General features: G+C 44.8%; 1 protein-coding gene across 2 annotated transcripts in view; it reads left to right on the top strand.

The window, feature by feature from the left end:
• Positions 1-1,211: 1,211 nt before the first annotated feature.
• LOC146343671 (placenta-specific gene 8 protein-like) overlaps positions 1,212-14,260 on the top strand; it is a 33,495-nt gene continuing 20,446 nt past the window's right edge. Inside the window, exons 1-2 of one of the 2 annotated variants that reach the window (XM_084855542.1) lie at positions 1,212-1,406; positions 13,740-13,808. The gene's annotated coding sequence lies outside the window, so the exon portion shown is untranslated. The remainder of the gene's footprint in view (positions 1,407-13,739; positions 13,809-14,260) is intronic. The other variant, XM_084855541.1, reaches the window with a different exon arrangement.

Here is a 14,260-nt window from a genome sequence, read left to right as displayed (position 1 = left end):
GGTACAACGTGTAAACCAGTGGTGGGGAATCTGTTGCCCTTCAGATGTTGAACTCTCAATTTCCATCAGCTCCAGCAAGAATGAGCAATGGTCAGAGATGATGGGAATTGTAATCCAGCAACATCTGGAAGGCCACAGGTTTCTCACCCGAGTGTAAACTTTGTGTTTCTCCTCTCCATTGCAATTTATTGAACTGTGAATGTCAGTAAGAAATTATTTTTCATGGGCCTTTTGCTTCTGGAAAAACGTTTCATTAGTGGAATCTCTAGCAAGGCCCTGACTGCTTTCTTTCCCTTGAACCTGTCAGTCCTCCAGTTTAATCTGCTTCTAAGTTTGGATGATCTAATCCTGGCTTAATAAACCACAATATGCAGAAACTCCATACAGCTGCACATGGCCCCTTTCCTTACACTTTGCTCCCTAGCAGAGAAACAATCTGGAATCCCCAATTAATTATGTGTAATGACTTCCAAACAAGCCAGATTCAAAAACCAACTTTAAATCTTGGTTTAAAATAGATTTATGAATGACACTTTGGTACCTAAGGGAGGCCCTGAAAGTACCTCTGCTGTAGGTACTTAACAATATCACTAACTCTGGGCAGACTTCCAGTGGTGTACTGTAAGAATTTTCTTGGGCCTTGGACTTTACATTTAGGTACAATATAGGGCTCAGATTTAAGTGACAATTTTAAAAGCTCACAATTTTAAATTGTGACAAATTAATTCACCAATGACTGATTATTGCTTTTAGTTAAAGTTGATGCAAGTTCTCTTCTATTACTTTGGTTCCTACAGGACATCCAGAAAACAATTCTAAGTTGCTTCAGACCAGGCATCCTTCATTTAGCATTGCAGGTCTACTCCAGGCAGGTGTTGCTTATGCCTGGTTAATCAATAAAAGGATTAACAGAGTCAGTGTAGTGGCGAGAGTGTTGGACTGGAAGCCAGGAGATCTGGGTTCTAGTCCCCACTTGGCCATGAAGCTCACTGGGTGATTTTGGGCCAGTCACAGACTCTCAGCCCAACCTACCTCACGGGGTTGCTGTTGTGAGGATGAAATGGAGAGGAGGATTATGTACACCACCTTGGGTTCCTTGGAGGAAAAAAGGTGGGATATAAATGCAATAAAATAAATAACCCTGAACTATTACACAGTCAACAAATGGCATAGTTGTTTGTTCTTCTGCAGATAAGGCAGCTACGCTACCAGCAAAACCCTTGTGGCAATATTCCAACAGCAAGAGACAGTGGAGGATGTTGAATCTCAGGAGACAGAGTTCATGGGATTTTACATTCAACATGCCCATTTGACACTTTGTTAAAAAAAAAAAAAAAAGGAAGAGAGGAAGGAAGGAAGAAAAGCTAAACTACTAGTCTGAGCTGCCCATCCCTCCACTGACGAAGGTACATAGCATAATGAGACTACATTGCACAATTGTTCTTGGAAATTATTTCTGGGTAGGGTGTGGCAGATAAAATGTTCAAAGAGCAAGGACGAGGTCACTTCTATGGCATTCATTTCATTGAGGTTTGTACAGTTTCCTGGTGTGATGTATTGAACTAGTTTCATTGCTGAGGCTAAATGAGGTGGGTCTGTTGTCTCTTAAAATATTTAATACTCAGTTTGATATTCTCACGTAAAGCTTTGGCTTATTTTGTTGATGCAGAGAGCATGAAACCAAAATGTACAAGTGTAAAATGGCTCTCCTGCCAGCTGTCTTTGTGTCTGCCCATTTGCATTTGTTTCATGTGGACTATCCCATCTGACACATCAGCCAGGTGTCTATAAAAGGACGCAGGTTATGATTTCACTGCCTTTCACAATGTTGTAGTCATTATGCTTACATTTCCGGGGGGCCCATGCACACGCGTGCACACACACACACACACACACACACAGGTAAACACAATGCACTGATGTAATGTCAGGCCTTTAAGCAAAATGTTTTTTTAAAAGAAACAATGGATTGGATCCAAAAGTTATCTTATTCTGTCACAGGAAGGGAGCATTTGGATTCAGCCCAATTACTTCAATTTAAATACAACATATTTAAACAAAATACAAAACATCACATTTCTGTTTTATAATACTGTGGAACTTGCAAGTTAGTGCATTTCTTCTTTTTACGATCTTTTCATAAAGATTTTGAAACTAGTCTCATTTTCTCTGAAGCACAGATGAGTGTCATCTTAAGCATGAAAAGAAATGGCACTTGGGAGTCCTGACCTAGCTCTAGTGAGCATCTCTGTCCACATCAAAAGATGTAACCAGCCAGTTCAGGGAAACCTTCATGAGCATCACATCCATATCAGTTGTATGTGAGCAGAAAGTCTGCTCCCACGTGCGGTTCTCCCTTGCTGCATTGAAGCATTTGCTTTTGAAGAGTTTCATGATCAGTACCATACATTTATAGTACAGCAGAGGATCAAATAATACCCAATCCAGCAATAGAACATCACTGGCAGTTTATATGTAATTGTTTTCTTTATGGTTAAAAACCTTCTAAAGGTTAGACTGTCTAAAGAATTATTTGAAACATTTGTTAAAGAATGTTAAATGGCATGAGCATGCAGGGACAGGAAATTGTATCCTGGTGATATTGTTGACACTAGCCAGTAGGTGCCCATAAAACTTGTGCAAACTGTCAACGTTATTAGCTGAGACCATCTAGCTGTGAGCCCTGCAGGACCTGGACCCTGCTTCTCTGCCTGGCTCTTTCAACCTGGCCTGGGAGGGCAGGGCCCCAACCTGGCTCCAGCTGTAAAGGCTGCCTGCTGCTGGAGGTGCCAGAGACCACCTAGCTGTGAGTGCTTGAGGACCTGGACCCTGTTCCTCTGCTTGGCTTTCTGGTGGCCTGAGTATGTGTCTGGGAGGGAGGATGTTGGGCCAATTGGGGGGACCAGAGGGGGGGGCAATCAGTGTAGTGATGGGTAGAGGGAGAGATGGCGTGAGGAGGACTTGCCAGATAAGGGGAACATGGCCCAGGCAGTTAACGTCCGTGCCGTGTTCCAGTCCTCCCTGCATCTGCAGGTTTGGTGGTTGCCCTATCAGCCCTCCTTTTGGTCTCCGAATGCTGCTTTTAAATGCCAGATCAGTTCAAAATAAGCCCCCCCACCTTATCCATGACTTAATAGTGGATGAGGCGGCTGATCTGGCATGTATAACCAAGACCTGGGTGGGTGAGCAGGGAGGAGTCAGTCTCTCTGAGCTATGGCCACCGGGGTACTTGGTCCAGCATCAGGGAAGGCTTGAAGGCCAGGGAGGGGGGTTCCTGTGGTCTATAGGAATTCCATCTCCCTCTGCAGTCTCCCTGTCCATGTGACCACTGGTCTGGAGTGTTTGCACCTTGTGTTGGGTCAGTGGGACAGATTACGGATTCTGTTGGTGTACCACCACCACCTTGCTGCTCAACAGACTCCCTAGGTTTGCTGACGGAGATGGTCTCAGGTGTGCTGCTGAGATCCCCCAGACTGTTGGTTCTGGGGGATGTCAACATTCACGCTGAAGGCATCTTGTCTGGGGCAGCTCAGGATTTCATGGCCTTCATGACAGCCATGGGACTGTCCCAGCATGTCATTGGCCCAACTCATGTAGCGGGGCGTACTCTAGACCTGGTTTTCTCAACTGGACATGGAGACAGTGATCTGAAGGTGGGGGACTTTGTATCAGTCCCTTTGTCACGGTCAGATCACTGCCTCCTGAGGTTTAGACTTACGGCACCTTTTCCCTTCTGTGGGGGACCTATTAAGATGGTCTGCCCCCGGAGGCTAATGGATCTGAATAGTTTCTAGAGGGCTCTGAGGGGGTTTCCGGCTGATATGGATGGCGCTCCTGTCGAAGCTTTGGTTGATCTGTGGAATGCAGAAATGACCCGGGCAGTTGACATGATTACTCCTGAGCGCCCTCTCCAGAGTACAGCTAATACGGCTCCGTGGTACACCCCGGAGCTAAGAGTGGTGAAACAAAATAGGAGATGGCTTGAGTGCAGGTGGAGAAAAACTCCTAGTGGATGCAGTTGAGGCCTGGTGCATCCCTATGGCCAGATATATTCAAAGGCAGTGAGAGCAGCAAGGAAAAAATATTTCACTGCCTCTATTCAATTGTCCATATGCCGCCCAGTGGAGCTTTTTAGGGTTGTCTGGGGCCTTTTACATTCTGGCCCTAAGGACACTATGGAACTATCTGAAGCCTGTTGTAATGCACTGCCTAGGCACTTGCAGAATAAAATCTCTTGCATCCGCTGGGACTTAGACTTCAGTATTACTACAGGTGAATCTGCTGAGGTATCCAGAGCACAGTCTTGTCCAGTTTGCTTGGATGAATTTCAGTTAGTACAGCTCAAGGACGTGGACGAGGTGTTTGGACAGGTTCGTGCAACCACTTCCATATTGGATCCTTGCCCTTCTTGGCTAATAAAAACTAGCAGGGAAGGGAACAGCCGGCTGGGCTAGGGAGGTGATTAATGCCTCCTTATGAGAGGGAGTGGTCCCGGGCTGCCTGAAAGAGGTGGTGGTGAGACCACTCCTGAAGAAATCCTCCCTAGACCCAGAAAACCTTAATAATTATAGGCTGGTTGCAAATGTTCCATTCCTGGGCAAAGTCCTTGAGCGAGTGGTTCCCAACCAGCTCCAGGCACTCTTGGATGAGACTGATTATCTGGATCCATTTCAATCGGGGTTCAGGCCAGGTTTTGGCACAGAAACAGCCTTGGTCGCCCTGTGTGATGACCTATGTCGGGAGAAAGACGGGGAGTGTGACCCTGTTGATTCTCCTTGAAAGCTTTCAGCAGCTTTCAATACCATCGACCATGGTATCCTTCTGGGACAGCTCTCTGAGATGGGAGTGGGAGGCACTGCATTGCTGTGGTTTCACTCCTACTTGGAGGGTCGCTCCAGAAGGTGGTGCTTGGGGAACACTGCTGGACCCCGTAGATTCTCCAATATGGAATTCCACAGGGGTCGATTTTGTCCCCCATGGTGTTCAACATCTACATGAAACGGTTGAGTGCGGTCATCCAGAGTTTCAGAGTGCGTTGTCATCAGTATGCTGATGACATGCAGCTCTATTTCTCCTTTTCATCTTCAGGTGAGACTGTGGATGTGCTGAATCAGTGCCTGTTGCGATAATGGACTGGATGAGGGCTAATAAACTGGAACTCAGTCCAGACGAGACTGAGATGCTGTTGGTGGGTGGTTCTGCTGACCGGATGGAGGGTGCTCAACCTGTTCTGGAGGGGGTTGCATTCCCCCTAAAGGAGCAGGTCCGTAGCTTGGGGGGGTCCTCCTGGAACCATCTTTGTCACTTGAGGCTCAGGTGGCCTCAGTGGCATGGAGTTCCTTCTACCAACTTCTGTTGGTGGCCCAGCTATGCCCCTATCTGGACAGGGATAACCTGGCCTCAGTTGTCTATTCTCTGGTAACCTCCAAGTTAGATTACTGCAATGCACTCTATGTGGGGCTGCCTTTGAAGATGGTTCGGAAGCTGCAGCTTGTGCAAAATGCAATGGCCAGATTGTTAACAGGGACCAGAAGGTTCAAGCATATAAGACCGACTCTGGCCTGCTTGCACAGGCTGCCTATATGCTTCAGAGCTCAATTCAAGGTGCTGGTTTCAACCTATAAAGCCCTACACAGCTTGGGACTGCAATACCTCATGGCACGCCTTTCCCGAAATGAACCTACCTGTACACTATGTTCAGCATCTAAGGCCCTCCTCCAAGTGCTTCCTCCAAGGGAAGCTCGGAAGGCAGCAACAAGGGAGAGGGCCTTCTCAGTGGTGGCCCCCCATCTGTGGAACAAACTCCCTGATGAGGTCCGCCTGGTGCCAACATTATTATCTTTTCGGTTCCAGGTTAAGACCTACCTCTTTTCCCAGGCATTTGGCAGCATATGATGAGTTTTAATCGGTCCTGGATGTGACTTTAGTTATGTTATATCATATGTTGTTTGCATATATTGTTAGTGTGCTTTTATGTGCTTTCTTGTAAATGGCTTTTAAACTTTTTATATTGTATTTAATGTTTTAACTTTTGTAAACTGTCCAGAGATCTTTGGCTATGCAGCAGTATAGAAATGCAAATAATAATAATAAAAATAATAAAAATTAGATTATACATGTGGGGTGGAGGTGGGGGGGTTATATTTTCCCCTAAATCAAACATTGCATTTTCTCCCCTTCAATTACTGCATTTTCTGTGTTTGGAAAAGAAAATGAGATTTTCTTACGACAGAAGAGCTTCCTTGTGGGAAAGAATCTGGATTTCCTGCAACAACTGCACATGATTCGTATGAAGACAAGGATTTTCTGGAAGTGGTCTTAGAAGCAAGACACACACATACTCTTTTAGGTCTGATTTACACAACCATTTTTACAGGATAAAACTAGCATGAGTGAATCAGTCCTATGATTGAGCACATGTTAAGTGCTGGAAAATCTCCAAAAATTGACCTGGTTTTTCATTACAATACATGCACCTGTTTGAAGATTCACAGGGCCAAATTCTATTGAAAAAATATTGATGTTGAGTGTTAAAAAAATATGTGACTTGGTGGTTAGATCATTGCAGCAAAACTTTTTGAAGGACCATTGGTTTCAGAAGTGAAAAGTGACATTTCCCTTTACCCTTTAATATTGGTTTCCCATATTAAGTGTCATTTCCCCACATTACAAGAGAAGTTATGAAATGTCTTCCCTAATCTGTGGTATACTAAACCTCTGGTGTCATTAGGCAACATTTCACCTACAGTGGGCTATTTCGGGTTAATCAGGGTACAAAGATCTGGAGTCCTTCACCTCAGTTCTGTAGGGTTGATCCATGTACAGAAATCAGGTTTGGGCAGCACACAGATCTCAGGAAGGGGAACCCAAACCTTAGGAGCTGGGGGTGCGCACACTGATACTTCCACAAATTGCTCCACAGCTTGCTCTCTCATGCTTGGAGGTCTTGATGAAGGGGCTAGACAGCCATCTGTTGGGGATGCTGTAGCTTGGATGTCCTGCACTGAGCTGGGGGTTGGACTCGATGGCATATACAAGCCCCCTCCAACTCTATGATTCTACTTGCTGGAGGGGAATGAAACCAGATGTGCTGTTCTTCCCACCACATGCCGGGCATGGGGGGGGGGGATGAATAAATCTTGTGCAGAGTACCAGGCACACAACCACTATTGTGCAAGAGTAAGTCAAGCTTTGAGGGTCCATGGCTGAGCAGGAACCAGAACTCAAGCTTTCTAAAAATGGGGTACCATAGCAGGTAGGCATGTGTAATACGATGATCTGTGGTATAACTTCAGCCATACACTCACTGGGTACCTTTATGAGTACCGTGCTGATGGTGACAATTGTTTTTTTTAGCTAAACTATTAGCAGCTCAAGCTGAAATGGAAGCACCTTTGTTCAGTGATAAGGAAAGGTTCCTCCTGTGCAAGCACCGAGTCATTACAGACCCCTAGAGGGACGCCGCTTGTGCTGGCATTTTCATGGCAGACTACAGCAGGGTGGTTTGCCATTGCCTTCCCCAGTCGTGACTACCTTTCCCCCAGCAAGCTGGGTGCTCATTTTACCGACCTCGGAAGGATGGAGCGCTGAGTCGACCTGAACTGGCTACCTGGGACCCAGCTTCCACTGGGATCAAACTCAGGTCGTGCGGAGAGTTTCAGTTGCAATACTGCCGCCTAGCACTCTGTGCCACCTGAAACTAGCTCAGTGATAAAGCATATATGTAGAGATGGCCCCAGGTTCAATCCCTGGCACCTCCTGTTGACAGGATCTCAGGCACAAGTGCTGGGAAAGACCCTTCTTGGCTGGAGACGCCGGAGAGCTGCTACTGGATAGAATCAGGGATGGATGGGTGGGTGGGTATGAATGGAGGATGTGTGTGAACGGGGAGGGCATGGATGGGTGCAAATGAGGAGTGGATAGATGTATAACAAAACAACAAATACAGATGCACCAGTATATTTTTCCCAATGCATGTCAGGGGACAAAAGAAAAAGCTAAGGTAGCCATGTTGGCCATAAGCAAAATTCCAGAATCCATATTAGCATAATACATTCTTTGTGATATTTTGGTTGGCCTAATAAAGGTAATACATTAATACAAATTTTAGTGGGAAAATATAATACAAAATGAACGTACCTTTAAAAGCCCCAGGTTAGCATACCCTAACAATTCCATATTTCTGAATATCGTAATAAACTATATCCAACTATTTCTGTATATATTAATTTAAGCATACTGTATTAAAACCAACTACAATATAAGTACTGCACATGTACACATACTTAAAAAAAATACGGCGCAATCCTATGATTTGCGCCCTCGATGCATGTAAGCCTCCAAACTCAGAGGCTTATGAGCATCCAGTGCAGAGAGGGAGGAACAGCAGAGGTGATTGTCGCCTCCCTGTCCTTCCACTGCATTTTCGCTAGACTGGCCTTTTTGCCTATTCAGCTGAGGCGATCCAGAGGAGGAGGGAAGGCGGTTGGAGAGGCCTTGGGACAGGTCATATCCTGGCCTCTCCAGTCGCCTCCCCTCCCTGCCCTTTACCTCCTTTCCACGATCAAGCTCCCTACCATGGAGAGGTAGCTGGCACGGTTCTTTCTGCACTGGCTGCGAGGGGGAGGGGGCAGAGCACAGATTCCTGGATCTGAGGTCGGAGCATGGTCTCCGACCTCAGATCTAGGAATCTGCAGTATCCTATGGCCCCCCAGACAATGTCTAGGGGCCAAAGGATTGCTCCCTTAAATGTCCAATACTTGGTTCAATTTTTTAAAAACTCAATCCTTATTTGCTTCTAAACTTCTTAAAGGACAACCCTATTGTAGAAGTTGGTGTGCTCCAAGGTCAGAGCACCTGACATATCCAAGACACTGCTCAGCCAAAGAAACCTCATTCACCCACTACCGTACATCCCATATAGAGGAGCAGCATTTACTGTCCTCCCTCTGGGTTTGGTTTTATTAAACTATTTTCTCCCCATTGCTTGGGGGTAAAGGATCTCCTGGGTTGTGGGCTGGGAGGGCTTTGGATCCAAGACCTCCCCTGCTCTGCCCAGGCCACACCTCTGATCCTTCCCCCTCCCCCCACCCCCCGACATCAAAGCTCCAAGATTTTTTAGATTTCTGGGGGTGAGAGCAGCAATGGAGGATCTGAGGTTGGCTCTCTCTTCAACCTCAAAAGGGGAGATCCAATCTTTCCTTTTACTCTTGGGATGCTGTACCAGGGACCATAGGATTTCACCCGTAAAGAACTATTTGGGATGTATAGTTGTGGGTAAATGGGGTTTCTTTGTCCACTTTTGGCTTTGACCCCACCCAACTTCAGTCCTGCCCACATCCACCACCAGTATGTGGCCCCCAATCCATTTCCCCCAAGGGATATGGCCCTCACCTTTAAAAAGATTCCTCATCCCTGGGATAGATAATACTGGGTTTGATGGACAAATAATCTGACGTAAGCATCCTGTGTCCCATTGTAAGTATTACTGAGTAATATACGTAAAGCACGCTGAACACTCAAAAAGTGCTATATAAATGCTAAATATGTTACTATAGGTGCACAATCTAGCCCTCAGGGGGTCTCTTTTTCCCTATATTTGGGACCTTATTTATTTCTCATGCCCCCTGTTTCTTCATTCTTTTTCTTTTATGGGGAATGAAATCCCTCTCCCATCTGCTTCCTTATCCCAAATGAAAAAAAATAAAATAGATTAGTCATGCAAACTTATTTAAATGTTTAATATGTCAAATTTAGTTCATTTCACATTTGATTTCTCACAATAGAAGACATGCAGATTAAACATCTCTAAATATAGGAACACATTAATAGTGGCGATGTATGTAATCCAGTGCTGACTGTGGGGCAACGCCTCTGTATTTCCCAAATTGTGCAAGAATAACCACCTCAGCATCTAATTGACTGCTATGTCATACAGGACTAATTACTGTTTTCACACACTATCTGGTTAAGATCAATTATTGTAACCAACAATTAACTTCCCTGAATATAAATAGCCACTGACAATCTCAGAAAATGCCAATGCTCCCTTGATGTGATGCTAACTATCTACGTGTAAGAAACGTGCCGATCACTTTTCATCTAGCAAAAGAAAACTCTGCTTTGAAGATAATTCAGCAAGGGGTATGTGTGCAGGATTTTTCCTCTAATTAATGTGGGATGTTTAAAACCTCTGATTTGTGTAATGGTGGGATGGACAATGTTTAATGTTCACATCAGCTAATACATTTGTGGGGTGCAAGGAGAGATAGGGACAATCCAACAGAAGTTAATCACAACTAGGAGCCCAATCCTATGACTCTGTCTGTCTGTCTGTCTGTGGGCATCTCTACGCCAGCCTAAAGTCCTGCATTTAAAACATGGCTTTCTGGTTCTGTTTTAAATGCAGGATCACAACTCCTCCCCTTTTCACCCACTTCCATTCTCCCCTCCCGCCCCCTTTCTTCTCATATCTGAGTCTTTCTTCACACTGAATTTTTATCCTGGGATTGAGATTGCTCCTTCACAGAAGTTTGCGGGCTCTTTACATGACGCCATGTCTCTCCAGGGCATCTCCTGCACTAAACGCCCTTTGTTCCGTTTTTAAATAGATTGCAGATAATGAGCTATCAAATTACCCCCCTTTGTGTTCCGCTTGAGTTCCCTCCATGAAAAGAGGAATAGCGGCAAGAAGAGGAGTGAGATCAATGAAAGATAATGGAAGACTCAGATATGGGGAGAAGGAGGGGGAAAGGGGAGCGGGGAAAGGAAGCAGGTGAAAAAGGGAGTTGTGATCCTGCATTTAAAACGGAAGCAGAAAGCCCCGTTTTAAATGCAGGATATTAGGCTGGTGTAGAGATGCCCTATGTCTTCCATCATCTTTCACTGATCTCGCTCCTCTTCTTTCTGCTTTTCCTCTTTTCACGGAGGGAACTCAAGTGGAACACAACAGGGTAATTCGGTAGCTCATTATCTGCGATCTATTTAAAAAGGGAACAAAGGACATTTAGTGCAGGAGATGCCCTGGAGGGACATGGCGTCATGTAAAGAGCCCACAAACGTCCGTGAAGGAGCAATCTCAATCACAGGATGAAAGCTCCATGTGAAGAAAGCCTGTCTGTGTGTCTGTCTGTCTGTCATCTGTTTGCTTGTTTGTCTAACACTTGTATATGTCATCTTGGGGCAAAAGATTTCAAGGCGACTTCCAAAAGCTGAAAGTAAACTGTGTTCAATGGGGCTTATTTATTTCTTTTATTTAATAGACTTACATACTACTTTACCATGTTAAAAACAATCTCTAAGCAGTTACTCGTATAGGATTTCAGCCATGTGTCCCATAAACGAATGAAGCTTACATTGTTTACAGCTAATACCATTAGCCATTGCTAATGTTTCCAGGATTACAGCCATCATTTTCTCTAATCCATGTATTTGTCAGAAGGCGTGTGCACCAAATGCAGAGTGTGAATGGAAATATCTTACATTTGCTCTTAGCTTGCTTCGTTACACTGTGTGGGTGTATAGCGCAGAGCCTGTTTGTGCAATCAACAGAATCAAATGGTAAATTCTGGACTGTATCATTCTATGCTATGAGGGCGGGTGTGTGTGTATATTTGAATACCTCTTCCCACATTAACACACACACACACACCTTCCTACCCATGGAAAAAAAACATGACAGAACGTTAAGCCGAATTCATGTCAGTGGTAAATTTAGGTAATTTTAGACTCTAGCCTTAATGGTTTTAAGACGGAACATAAGACCATTTAGATGGGGGATGAGGGGACCATTTAGATGGAGTCAGAAGACCATTAAGTCCAGAGTCTAAATGGTCTTATGGGGGGGGTGCAGTTAGATGCTCACTTACTTCAAAATGTAGCAAGCCAACTCTGCTGCTTTTGGAAGCCCTCCTGCTCATTCTGCTGAGTGAGGCCCTGAACCTGTGCCCCAAAGTCCTCCCCTGACCAGGGCTGGCTCTACCATTAGGCAGAGTAAGGCAGTTGCTTCAGGCGGCAGATACTGGGAAGCAGCAACAAGGGGTTGGAGGACAGAGCTGTGTGTAATATGGTTAGACTACTGAGCTCAGGTGTGGTAGAAGATGCTGTCCCAATAGCAGTGTTGAAGAAAGATTCAGCTGCCACTCCAGTCAGGTTTTGAACATGGAATGGGAGCAGGCGCCATCTTGTCCTTTGCTTCGTGCACCAAAATCTCTTGAGCCAGCCCTGGCCCTGACTGCACCCGTGCTTCATGTTCTGGAACTGAGTCTTGGCACTGAAAACAGATGCCAGGGCAGTGCTCAGGCACAACCCAAGCCCTTTCTTCAATGTGTGTGGCTGAGCTTCCAATAATAGCTAGGCAAGGTTTCAGAGGAAATTAGCACAAGCACTGGGCACTAATCAGTATTGCACTATCTGAGAATCACTTTTCATTTCCTGGATATGCAACATAGGGTGTGCTAGGCCTAAATTCTTTTTTGGCTACCTTGGCATTCATGAATTCATCTAGTCCTTAAAAACACACACATTGTGGGTACAAACACTCCACTTTCGTGCTTTAATTCCCACTGATTTCAGCAGTTGTATGTGTGTGTGTGTGTGTGTGTGTGTATAGATATGTGTGTATGTATATATATATATAAATAAAAAATACAGGTTTCTAAGAACTATACATAAACTTCAACAAAGGCAGACCAAATATCCAAATAAGTATTCATTCGCAGGTGGCATCTATACACCACCAGTTCAAATGCTGAAAGCGTTGTAAGGTCTTCCATCCATTGCATTATAGGAGGTGAGCATTTCTCCTTCCAGTGTTGTAATATCAGTCTTTTCACTGTCAAAAGGGCATGGAGAATCCATTTGTGCTGACCATGCATTAACTTCCAGGAAGCAGGTAGATAATTTAAAAGGGCAGGTACGTCAGTAAATATTAAAGACTGTTCTAGTACAAAGTTTATCAGTCTTGGCTGGATTGTGCCCTATAAGCTGTGCTATTGACAGTGACTGCATCCCATCAAATTGATTTCCATCAGTGAGTTGGGAGCTGGCTTAAAAGATACTTTGGGGTCCAATGGAACCACTGGGTAACTGTACACAGGGCACTGGGCAGTTGCTACATGGAATTACAGAGCAGCTTTCTCCCAACCTGGTGCTGTTCAGATGGTTTGGACTGCAGCTCCCAGCATTCCTGACCATTGCCCATGTTGGTTGGGGCTGATGGGAGTTGAAGTCCAAAACATCTAGAGGGCAGCTGGTTGGGCGTGGCTGGTAAAGAGGATAAGCAGCAGCTATCACCGAAGACTGTAGAACCAACAATTTAAACTTTTATATGTATGGGTAAGATGCTGGAAAATGTGTAGGCAATGTCCATTAGAGCAAGGCTGGCCTTACCAGGGCAGGAAATTGCCAGGTCTTTAAGGCAGGTACAGATGTAACATTATTTGCTCACAAGGTTTGCTCCTGAAGCGCATTCACTGCATACTGTTCAAACAAAGCACCGTTCTCTCCAGGGCTGAGCTCCAGAGAAAATGGTGGTGCAATGTAGCAGAGACCAGCTGTGAGCAGTACTAACTGACCTGCAACTGTAATGTCACAAACCCACCTTCCTCCCCCATCTCCAGAACAAGTCTTTTTTAAAGTTAACTGTGCTTTTTTAAAAAAAGTGACAAATGATTTATTTATTTATTTTGCTTGCTTGCTTGCTTATTGCATTTATATCCCTCCTTTTTTCCTCTTGCAAGGAACCCAAGGCGGCTTACATAATCCTCCTCTTCCTCTCCTCTTTATCCTCACAACAACAACCCTGTGAGGTAGGTTGAGCTGAGAGTATAATGATTGTTTAAATGCAGCATTGTTTAAATGTTTCAATTAATGTTTAAATGCAGCATTTAAAAAAAATGTGGAGTGGATAATTCCTCTAAAACAGGGATAGAGATCATGTGGCCCTCCAGATGTTGTTAAACTGCAACTCCCATCAGCCCTAGCCAGCAATGCATAGTCAATGGTGAGAGATGATGGGAGCTTCAGCCCATGACATATGGAGGTCTCCAAGTTGCTCCTTCTGGTCCTAAAGCATGGTGAGCGAACCAAGACCAATGAGTAATCCAGCATTCAATTTGCTGCATTTACATGTATTACGTTTACACTGTGAAGATGTGAGGAAGAAGTTAGGCTCATTCCCAGATGAAAAATCCACAGTGCCTTATGTTTTAATGTTATGTCTGTAAATACCCTTACTTAATTATTATATTTTGACATCCCT

Source organism: Heloderma suspectum, chromosome 5 (genome assembly GCF_057233095.1).
Source record: "Heloderma suspectum isolate Gila_16-S chromosome 5, 16-S_ref, whole genome shotgun sequence".
NCBI lineage: Eukaryota > Metazoa > Chordata > Lepidosauria > Squamata > Helodermatidae > Heloderma > Heloderma suspectum.
This window is presented reverse-complemented; position numbering and strand designations above follow the sequence as displayed.